The 12,500-nt window shown below is 36.0% G+C and overlaps 2 non-coding genes across 2 annotated transcripts; both read left to right on the top strand.

Annotated features, from left to right (window-relative positions):
* The first annotated feature begins 9,239 nt into the window (after nucleotides 1–9,239).
* On the top strand, nucleotides 9,240–11,160 carry LOC130903128 (small subunit ribosomal RNA). Its single transcript, XR_009060546.1, has one exon. It is a non-coding gene; the product is annotated as a small subunit ribosomal RNA (ribosomal RNA).
* A 1,119-nt stretch (nucleotides 11,161–12,279) lies between these two features.
* Nucleotides 12,280–12,435, top strand: LOC130903133 (5.8S ribosomal RNA). Its single transcript, XR_009060551.1, has one exon. It is a non-coding gene; the product is annotated as a 5.8S ribosomal RNA (ribosomal RNA).
* The last annotated feature ends 65 nt before the right edge of the window (nucleotides 12,436–12,500 follow it).

Below are 12,500 nucleotides of genomic sequence, written 5' to 3'. Positions count from 1 at the left end.
CTAACCTAACCTAACCTAACCTAACCTAACCTAACCTAACCTAACCTAACCTAACCTAACCTAACCTAACCTAACCTAACCTAACCTAACCTAACCTAACCTAACCTAACCTAACCTAACCTAACGTTTTTTTTAGTGTGGATGGAAAAATCTTCATAATACCCATCAGAAGGTGTCCCAGGTGTGCATCGCTTCACACAACCGAAACTAACATACATCTATTTCTTTATTTTTGGACAAGTACCTATTATATCGAGCGGAATATAAATTCACAATACTTTTTTCCCTTTGTTTCACTATTTTTATACAACTTTTATATGTTACACCCCGAACGGCTTCTACATACTAAACACCTTCATTCAATTTTCACAATTCATCTTTTTCGACAAGTTCCTATATCGAGCGGAATCTAATTTCCTAATACTTTGCTTTTCATAATTATTACTATTTTCATACAACTTTTATATAATACACCTCGTACGTTCATACATCGAGCGGCCATCTAATTTCATAATACTTTTTTCCGTTATTGTTAATATTTTCATAACACTTTTATATAATATACCTCGAACGGCTTCTACATAAAAAAAATTTCCATTCAATTTACACAATTCAACTTTTTCGACAAGTTCCTATATCCTGCCGACCAGACACCAAACTTAATACGGTTTTATAGACACTAGCGCCCTCTGCCGGCCAGACACCGAACTTAACACTGTTTTATAGACACTAGCGCCCTCTGCCGGAGAGACGACAAACTAAACACCTTTTTATAGACACTAGCGCCCTCTGCCGGAGAGACGACAAACTAAACACCTTTTCATAGACACTAGCGCCCTCTGCCGGAGAGACGACAAACTAAACACCTTTTTATAGACACTAGCGCCCTCTGCCGGCCAGTCACCGAACTTAACACGGTTTAATAGACACTAGCGCCCTCTGCCGGCCAGAAGACAAACTAAATACCGTTTTATAGACACTAGCGCTCTCTGCCGGCCAGTCACCGAACTTAGCTAATTTCGTAATACTTTGCTTTTCATAATTATTACTATTTTCATACAACTTTTATATAATACACCTCGTACGTTCATACATCGAGCGACGATCTAATTTCATAATACTTTTTTTCTTTATCGTTAATATTTTCATAACACTTTTATGTCATACACCTCGGACGACTTCTACATACAAAACATCTCCATTCAACTTCACATATCATCTTTCTCGACAAGTTCCTATATCGAGCGGAATTAAATTTCATAATACTTGTTTTTCATTATTATTTCTATTTTCATACAACTTTTATATAATACACCTCGTACGTTCATACATCGAGCGGCCATCTAATTTCATAATACTTTTTTCCGTTATTGTTAATATTTTCATAACACTTTTATATAATATACCTCGAACGACTTCTACATAAAAAAAATTTCCATCCAATTTACACAATTCAACTTTTTCGACAAGTTCCTATATCCTGCCGACCAGACACCAAACTTTATACGGTTTTATAGACACTAGCGCCCTCTGCCGGCCAGTCACCGAACTTAACACTGTTTTATAGACACTAGCGCCCTCTGCCGGCCAGTCACCGAACTTAACACGGTTTAATAGACACTAGCGCCCTCTGCCGGCCAGAAGACAAACCAAACACAGTTTTATAGACACTAGCGCCCTCTGCCGGCCAGACGACAAACTGAACACGGTTTTATAGACACTAGCGCCCTCTGCCGGAGAGACGACAAACTAAACACATTTTTATAGACACTAGCGCCCTCTGCCGGCCAGTCACCGAACTTAACACGGTTTTATAGACACTAGCGCCCTCTGCCGGAGAGACGACAAACTAAACACCTTTTTATAGACACTAGCGCCCTCTGCCGGAGAGACGACAAACTGAACAACTTTTTATAGACACTAGCGCCCTCTGCCGGCCAGTGACCGAACTTTTATGTCATACACCTCGGACGACTTCTACATACAAAACATCCCCATTCAACTTCACAAATCATCTTTCTCGACAAGTTCCTATATCGAGCGGAATTAAATTTCATAATACTTGTTTTTCATTATTATTTCTATTTTCATAAAACTTTTATATAATACACCTCGTACGTTCATACATCGAGCGGCCATCTAATTTCATAATACTTTTTTCCGTTATTGTTAATATTTTCATAACACTTTTATATAATATACCTCGAACGGCTTCTACATAAAAAAAATTTCCATTCAATTTACACAATTCAACTTTTTCGACAAGTTCCTATATCCTGCCGACCAGACACCAAACTTTATACGGTTTTATAGACACTAGCGCCCTCTGCCGGCCAGTCACCGAACTTAACACTGTTTTATAGACACTAGCGCCCTCTGCCGGCCAGTCACCGAACTTAACACGGTTTAATAGACACTAGCGCCCTCTGCCGGCCAGAAGACAAACCAAACACAGTTTTATAGACACTAGCGCCCTCTGCCGGCCAGACGACAAACTGAACACGGTTTTATAGACACTAGCGCCCTCTGCCGGAGAGACGACAAACTAAACACATTTTTATAGACACTAGCGCCCTCTGCCGGCCAGTCACCGAACTTAACACTGTTTTATAGACACTAGCGCCCTCTGCCGGCCAGTCACCGAACTTAACACGGTTTAATAGACACTAGCGCCCTCTGCCGGCCAGAAGACAAACTAAACACAGTTTTATAGACACTAGCGCCCTCTGCCGGCCAGACGACAAACTGAACACGGTTTTATAGACACTAGCGCCCTCTGCCGGTCAGTCACCAAACTTAGGTAATTTCGTAATACTTTGTTTTTCATAATTATTACTATTTTCATAAAACTTTTATATAATACACCTCGTACGTTCATACATCGAGCGGCGATCTAATTTCATAATACTTTTTTTCTTTATCGTTAATATTTTCATAACACTTTTATGTCATACATCTCGGACGACTTCTACATACAAAACATCTCCATTCAACTTCACAAATCATCTTTCTCGACAAGTTCCTATATCGAGCGGAATTAAATTTCATAATACTTGTTTTTCATTATTATCTCTATTTTCATAAAACTTTTATATAATACACCTCGTACGTTCATACATCGAGCGGCCATCTGATTTCATAATACTTTTTTCCGTTATTGTTAATATTTTCATAACACTTTTATATAATATACCTCGAACGGCTTCTACATAAAAAAAATTTCCATTCAATTTACACAATTCAACTTTTTCGACAAGTTGCTATATCCTGCCGACCAGACACCAAACTTAATACGGTTTTATAGACACTAGCGCCCTCTGCCGGCCAGTCACCGAACTTAACACTGTTTTATAGACACTAGCGCCCTCTGCCGGCCAGTCACCGAACTTAACACTGTTTTATAGACACTAGCGCCCTCTGCCGGCCAGAAGACAAACTAAACACAGTTTTATAGACACTAGCGCCCTCTGCCGGCCAGACGACAAACTGAACACGGTTTTATAGACACTAGCGCCCTCTGCCGGAGAGACGACAAACTAAACACATTTTTATAGACACTAGCGCCCTCTGCCGGCCAGTCACCGAACTTAACACGGTTTTATAGACACTAGCGCCCTCTGCCGGAGAGACGACAAACTAAACACATTTTTATAGACACTAGCGCCCTCTGCCGGCCAGTCACCGAACTTAACACGGTTTTATAGACACTAGCGCCCTCTGCCGGAGAGACGACAAACTAAACACATTTTTATAGACACTAGCGCCCTCTGCCGGCCAGTCACCGAACTTAACACGGTTTAATAGACACTAGCGCCCTCTGCCGGCCAGAAGACAAACTAAACACAGTTTTATAGACACTAGCGCCCTCTGCCGGCCAGACGACAAACTGAACACGGTTTTATAGACACTAGCGCCCTCTGCCGGTCAGTCACCGAACTTAACACGGTTTAATAGACACTAGCGCCCTCTGCCGGCCAGAAGACAAACTAAACACAGTTTTATAGACACTAGCGCCCTCTGCCGGCCAGACGACAAACTGAACACGGTTTTATAGACACTAGCGCCCTCTGCCGGCCAGTCACCAAACTTAGGTAATTTCGTAATACTTTATTTTTCATAATTATTACTATTTTCATAAAACTTTTATATAATACACCTCGTACGTTCATACATCGAGCGGCCATCTAATTTCATAATACTTTTTTTCCTTATTGTTAATATTTTCATAACACTTTTATGTGATAGATACACCTCGGACGGCTTTTAAATACAAAACATCTCCACTCAATTTTCACAAATCATCTTTTTCGACAAATTGCTATATCGAGCGGAATTTAATTTCATAATACTTGTTTTTCATTATTATTTCTATTTTCATACAACTTTTATATAATACACCTCGTACGTTCATACATCGAGCGGCGATCTAAATTCATAATACTTTTTTTCCTTATTGTTAATATTTTCATAACACTTTTATGTCATACACCTCGGACGGCTTTTAAATACAAAACATCTCCACTCAATTTTCACAAATCATCTTTCTCGACAAATTGCTATATCGAGCGGAATTTAATTTCATAATACTTGTTTTTTATTATTATTTCTATTTTCATACAACTTTTATATAATACACCTCGTACGTTCATACATCGAGCGGCGATCTAATTTCATAATACTTTTTTTCCTTATGGTTAATATTTTCATAACACTTTTATGTCATACACCTCGGACGGCTTTTAAATACAAAACATCTCCACTCAATTTTCACAAATCATCTTTCTCGACAAATTGCTATATCGAGCGGAATTTAATTTCATAATACTTGTTTTTCATTATTATTTCTATTTTCATACAACTTTTATATAATACACCTCGTACGTTCATACATCGAGCGGCGATCTAAATTCATAATACTTTTTTTCCTTATTGTTAATATTTTCATAACACTTTTATGTCATACACCTCGGACGGCTTTTAAATACAAAACATCTCCACTCAATTTTCACAAATCATCTTTCTCGACAAATTGCTATATCGAGCGGAATTTAATTTCATAATACTTGTTTTTTATTATTATTTCTATTTTCATACAACTTTTATATAATACACCTCGTACGTTCATACATCGAGCGGCGATCTAATTTCATAATACTTTTTTTCCTTATGGTTAATATTTTCATAACATTTTTATGTCATACACCTCGGACGACTTCTACATACAAAACATCTCCATTCAACTTCACAAATCATCTTTCTCGACAAGTTCCTATATCGAGCGGAATTTAATTTCATAATACTTGTTTTTCATTATTATTTCTATTTTCATACAACTTTTATATAATACACCTCGTACGTTCATACATCGAGCGGCGATCTAAATTCATAATACTTTTTTTCCTTATTGTTAATATTTTCATAACACTTTTATGTCATACACCTCGGACGGCTTTTAAATACAAAACATCTCCACTCAATTTTCACAAATCATCTTTCTCGACAAATTGCTATATCGAGCGGAATTTAATTTCATAATACTTGTTTTTCATTATTATTTCTATTTTCATACAACTTTTATATAATACACCTCGTACGTTCATACATCGAGCGGCGATCTAATTTCATAATACTTTTTTTCCTTATGGTTAATATTTTCATAACATTTTTATGTCATACACCTCGGACGACTTCTACATACAAAACATCTCCATTCAACTTCACAAATCATCTTTCTCGACAAGTTCCTATATCGAGCGGAATTTAATTTCATAATACTTGTTTTTCATTATTATTTCTATTTTCATACAACTTTTATATAATACACCTCGTACGTTCATACATCGAGCGGCGATCTAATTTCATAATACTTTTTTTCCTTATGGTTAATATTTTCATAACACTTTTATGTCATACACCTCGGACGACTTCTACATACAAAACATCTCCATTCAACTTCACAAATCATCTTTCTCGACAAGTTCCTATATCGAGCGGAATTTAATTTCATAATACTTGTTTTTCATTATTATTTCTATTTTCATACAACTTTTATATAATACACCTCGTACGTTCATACATCGAGCGGCGATCTAATTTCATAATACTTTTTTTCCTTATGGTTAATATTTTCATAACACTTTTATGTCATACACCTCGGACGACTTCTACATACAAAACATCTCCATTCAACTTCACAAATCATCTTTCTCGACAAGTTCCTATATCGAGCGGAATTTAATTTCATAATACTTGTTTTTCATTATTATTTCTATTTTCATACAACTTTTACATAATACACCTCGTACGTTCATACATCGAGCGGCCATCTAATTTCATAATACTTTTTTTCCTTATTGTTAATATTTTCATAACACTTTTATGTCATACACCTCGGACGGCTTTTAAATACAAAACATCTCCACTCAATTTTCACAAATCATCTTTCTCGACAAATTGCTATATCGAGCGGAATTTAATTTCATAATACTTGTTTTTTATTATTATTTCTATTTTCATACAACTTTTATATAATACACCTCGTACGTTCATACATCGAGCGGCGATCTAATTTCATAATACTTTTTTTCCTTATGGTTAATATTTTCATAACATTTTTATGTCATACACCTCGGACGACTTCTACATACAAAACATCTCCATTCAACTTCACAAATCATCTTTTTCGACAAGTTCCTATATCGAGCGGAATTTAATTTCATAATACTTGTTTTTCATTATTATTTCTATTTTCATACAACTTTTATATAATACACCTCGTACGTTCATACATCGAGCGGCGATCTAAATTCATAATACTTTTTTTCCTTATTGTTAATATTTTCATAACACTTTTATGTCATACACCTCGGACGGCTTTTAAATACAAAACATCTCCACTCAATTTTCACAAATCATCTTTCTCGACAAATTGCTATATCGAGCGGAATTTAATTTCATAATACTTGTTTTTCATTATTATTTCTATTTTCATACAACTTTTATATAATACACCTCGTACGTTCATACATCGAGCGGCGATCTAATTTCATAATACTTTTTTTCCTTATGGTTAATATTTTCATAACATTTTTATGTCATACACCTCGGACGACTTCTACATACAAAACATCTCCATTCAACTTCACAAATCATCTTTCTCGACAAGTTCCTATATCGAGCGGAATTTAATTTCATAATACTTGTTTTTCATTATTATTTCTATTTTCATACAACTTTTATATAATACACCTCGTACGTTCATACATCGAGCGGCGATCTAATTTCATAATACTTTTTTTCCTTATGGTTAATATTTTCATAACACTTTTATGTCATACACCTCGGACGACTTCTACATACAAAACATCTCCATTCAACTTCACAAATCATCTTTCTCGACAAGTTCCTATATCGAGCGGAATTTAATTTCATAATACTTGTTTTTCATTATTATTTCTATTTTCATACAACTTTTATATAATACACCTCGTACGTTCATACATCGAGCGGCCATCTAATTTCATAATACTTTTTTTCCTTATTGTTAATATTTTCATAACACTTTTATGTCATACACCTCGGACGGCTTCTACATACAAAACATCTCCATTCAACTTCACAAATCATCTTTCTCGACAAGTTCCTATATCGAGCGGAATTTAATTTCATAATACTTGTTTTTCATTATTATTTCTATTTTCATACAACTTTTATATAATACACCTCGTACGTTCATACATCGAGCGGCCATCTAATTTCATAATACTTTTTTTCCTTATTGTTAATATTTTCATAACACTTTTATGTCATACACCTCGGACGGCTTCTACATACAAAACATCTCCATTCAACTTCACAAATCATCTTTCTCGACAAGTTCCTATATCGAGCGGAATTTAATTTCATAATACTTGTTTTTCATTATTATTTCTATTTTCATACAACTTTTATATAATACACCTCGTACGTTCATACATCGAGCGGCCATCTAATTTCATAATACTTTTTTTCCTTATGGTTAATATTTTCATAACACTTTTATGTCATACACCTCGGACGACTTCTACATACAAAACATCCCCATTCAACTTCACAAATCATCTTTCTCGACAAGTTCCTATATCGAGCGGAATTAAATTTCATAATACTTGTTTTTCATTATTATTTCTATTTTCATAAAACTTTTATATAATACACCTCGTACGTTCATACATCGAGCGGCCATCTAATTTCATAATACTTTTTTTCCTTATTGTTAATATTTTCATAACACTTTTATGTGATAGATACACCTCGGACGGCTTCTAAATACAAAACATGTAATTTCATAATACTTCTTTTTAATATTCACAATACATCTTTTATATATTTTCACTATACATCTTTATTAATGTTAATGTAGAAGGCGTACCGTTGTACAGCGCACATATATGTGTGGTGTATCGAAGTTGACGTCTCGTTAAATTTTAATAAACTCGTTATAATTTACGTAAAGACGTTGTTTCGGTCATTCCACATCGGTGGATTATATAGTTTTCTGAAAGGGTCCCCGTTCTCCTCCAATATATTAACGTATATTGCTAGCGGTTCCCTTTTCAGATATTATATCAATTTATCCACAAGTTAAATATCTATTGCGAGATCGCGAATTTAGCTAGCGTTCTATCGTGAGCGATTCATATGCGATCGTCTATGAAAAATATATATTATATTACACTTTTATATATATAATACACAATATTTGCGATAACTCTCATTATTCCGTGCGAGAATAAAAATTTCGTTCATTATTACCTAATGTATAAACCATGTCGCTTACAATCTAGCGAAGGGTAGAGATAATGTCGAAATTGTAGCCCGGTCGACGTAATCATCTAATTTTTCTCATTTCGATTAAATTTAGATAGATTTATAGTCGATTCGGTGAAATTTTATAAAATAAGAAAAAATATAAATAAAGCGTGGCGCTGAAAATTATATATTTTCAATAATAAGCGCAGCAAACACGCAAAAGAAAAAGTAAATAACAATGTGTTTATACACGAATATAGATGATTATTATATTATGTATAAATATAAAGTATATATGTAATATAAAAAACATCATCATAATTTATCCTCTTTTGGATATTGTTATTAAAACTTTTTCGATAATAGTTTTTTATTATAAAATATATATATATATATATATAATAATAATAATAATAATAATATATATTATATATATTATAAAACACAGTTCCCTGGTTGATCCTGCCAGTAGTCATATGCTTGTCTCAAAGATTAAGCCATGCATGTCTCAGTACAAGCCAAATTAAGGTGAAACCGCGAAAGGCTCATTAAATCAGTTATGGTTCCTTAGATCGTACCCACATTTACTTGGATAACTGTGGTAATTCTAGAGCTAATACATGCAAACAGAGTTCCGACCGGAGACGGAAGGAGCGCTTTTATTAGATCAAAACCAATCGGTGGCGGGCTTGCTCGTCATCGTACAATTTGGTGACTCTGAATAACTTTTCGCTGATCGCACGGTCTCGCACCGGCGACGCATCTTTCAAATGTCTGCCTTATCAACTGTCGATGGTAGGTTCTGCGCCTACCATGGTTGTAACGGGTAACGGGGAATCAGGGTTCGATTCCGGAGAGGGAGCCTGAGAAACGGCTACCACATCCAAGGAAGGCAGCAGGCGCGCAAATTACCCACTCCCGGCACGGGGAGGTAGTGACGAAAAATAACGATACGGGACTCATCCGAGGCCCCGTAATCGGAATGAGTACACTCTAAACCCTTTAACGAGGATCAATTGGAGGGCAAGTCTGGTGCCAGCAGCCGCGGTAATTCCAGCTCCAATAGCGTATATTAAAGTTGTTGCGGTTAAAAAGCTCGTAGTCGAATCTGTGTCCCACGCCGCTGGTTCATCGTACGCGGTGTTAACTGGCGTGTCGTGGGACGTCCTGCCGGTGGGCTTAGCTCGCAAGGGCGGCCCAACTCAATCCCGCCGCGGTGCTCTTGACTGAGTGTCGAGGTGGGCCGGCACGTTTACTTTGAACAAATTAGAGTGCTTAAAGCAGGCCAAAATTTTGCCTGAATACTGTGTGCATGGAATAATGGAATAGGACCTCGGTTCTATTTTGTTGGTTTTCGGAACCCCGAGGTAATGATTAATAGGAACGGATGGGGGCATTCGTATTGCGACGTTAGAGGTGAAATTCTTGGATCGTCGCAAGACGGACAGAAGCGAAAGCATTTGCCAAAAACGCTTTCATTGATCAAGAACGAAAGTTAGAGGTTCGAAGGCGATCAGATACCGCCCTAGTTCTAACCATAAACGATGCCAGCTAGCGATCCGCCGACGTTCCTCCGATGACTCGGCGGGCAGCTTCCGGGAAACCAAAGCTTTTGGGTTCCGGGGGAAGTATGGTTGCAAAGCTGAAACTTAAAGGAATTGACGGAAGGGCACCACCAGGAGTGGAGCCTGCGGCTTAATTTGACTCAACACGGGAAACCTCACCAGGCCCGGACACCGGAAGGATTGACAGATTGAGAGCTCTTTCTTGATTCGGTGGGTGGTGGTGCATGGCCGTTCTTAGTTGGTGGAGCGATTTGTCTGGTTAATTCCGATAACGAACGAGACTCTAGCCTGCTAACTAGGCGTATTTCGACATCCCAAAGGCCCGTCGGTATTGAGTTTCGGCTCTTGCCGTTCGCGGTTTTTACTGTCGGCGTACAAATAATTCTTCTTAGAGGGACAGGCGGCTTCTAGCCGCACGAGATTGAGCAATAACAGGTCTGTGATGCCCTTAGATGTTCTGGGCCGCACGCGCGCTACACTGAAGGAATCAGCGTGTCCTCCCTGGCCGAGCGGCCCGGGTAACCCGCTGAACCTCCTTCGTGCTAGGGATTGGGGTTGCAATTGTTCCCCATGAACGAGGAATTCCCAGTAAGCGCGAGTCATAAGCTCGCGTTGATTACGTCCCTGCCCTTTGTACACACCGCCCGTCGCTACTACCGATTGAATGATTTAGTGAGGTCTTCGGACTGAGCGCGGTGGCGTTTCGGCGTCGCCGATGCTTCGGAAAGATGACCAAACTTGATCATTTAGAGGAAGTAAAAGTCGTAACAAGGTTTCCGTAGGTGAACCTGCGGAAGGATCATTACAGAGTATTTGTTCGTTTTTAAACAAAAAAAAAAAACGAAATCAAGTCTGTATTAATTGTAAAAGAAAATTTTCTTCTACAAAATTATCGAACTCTTCAAAAGAAATTTATATATGTTATAAATTATATATATATTATAGATGTATATATATTGAAATCTTTTTTTAATTTTTACAAAATTCGAACAAGTTTCGAATAAAATTAAAAAAAAAAAAAGATAAATATAATTCATACGTCTATAAAAATATATTTACATATATAAATTTTTCCAATAAAAATATAACGAAAAATTTTTATCATAGTTTATAGAAGGCGTCGACGACGATGACGACACAACAATAACAACATATGTATTATTATATATTATAACGATTGACGGAACGATCATTAACAAAATTTCTTGTTAACTAAAAACGTTCTGATAAAGAATCGTTATTATAATAAACGAAAAATATATAGTTTATTGAAACGTCGTCTGTTGTCGTGTGTGTGTCTATATTTTTATGGATAAATTTTATTTCGTTTATTATATTATTACCTAAGTTTTTTATCGTTTGAAGGTAATACAAGAAAATATCGACAAGATTATATGTGATGATTATGTTATTGAGACATTTTCATCCGGGTACCTAAACGAAATTTAAGCACATGTCGATTCTATCGATATGTATAAAAATTCGTTTTAGAAATAATATTTTTATGTATTATTTCGAAGGTGTTCGAAGATTTACGCCCGACCGTCGAAATTTGTATAAAACTTTCAAGATAAAAAAAAAACTGTAATAATATAAAGAGGAGGAATATATCGTGCGAGATATCTGTCTATGCGCGCCTCGTTTGTAATAAAACATGTGCAGCGGTTAAAATTTATCAGATATATCAAAGTACGATATTATAATTTCTCTAAAAGTTTCGAATAATTACCATTTATTATAATATATATATATATATATATATATATATATATATATATATATATATATATATATATAAAAATGTCGTTATATAAATTTTCTATACGCGTATAAGATATTATAATAATATTATTAATTTAATAATAATCAAATATTAAAAATACGACGAATAGAATATGAGAAAACGACATAATAATAGAATGATTACCCTGAACGGTGAATCACTTGGCTCGTGGGTCGATGAAGAACGCAGCTAATTGCGCGTCAACTTGTGAACTGCAGGACACATGAACATCGACATTTCGAACGCACATTGCGGTCCTCGGATACTCGTTCCCGGACCACTCCTGACTGAGGGTCGTATCAATTTAAAAGACTGCTTAGAATTTAAAATTTTTCTATTTATTAAAGAAAAATAATGCCTAA

This window comes from Diorhabda carinulata, unplaced genomic scaffold (assembly GCF_026250575.1).
Source record: "Diorhabda carinulata isolate Delta unplaced genomic scaffold, icDioCari1.1 Dcau_14, whole genome shotgun sequence".
Lineage (NCBI taxonomy): Eukaryota > Metazoa > Arthropoda > Insecta > Coleoptera > Chrysomelidae > Diorhabda > Diorhabda carinulata.
This window is presented reverse-complemented; position numbering and strand designations above follow the sequence as displayed.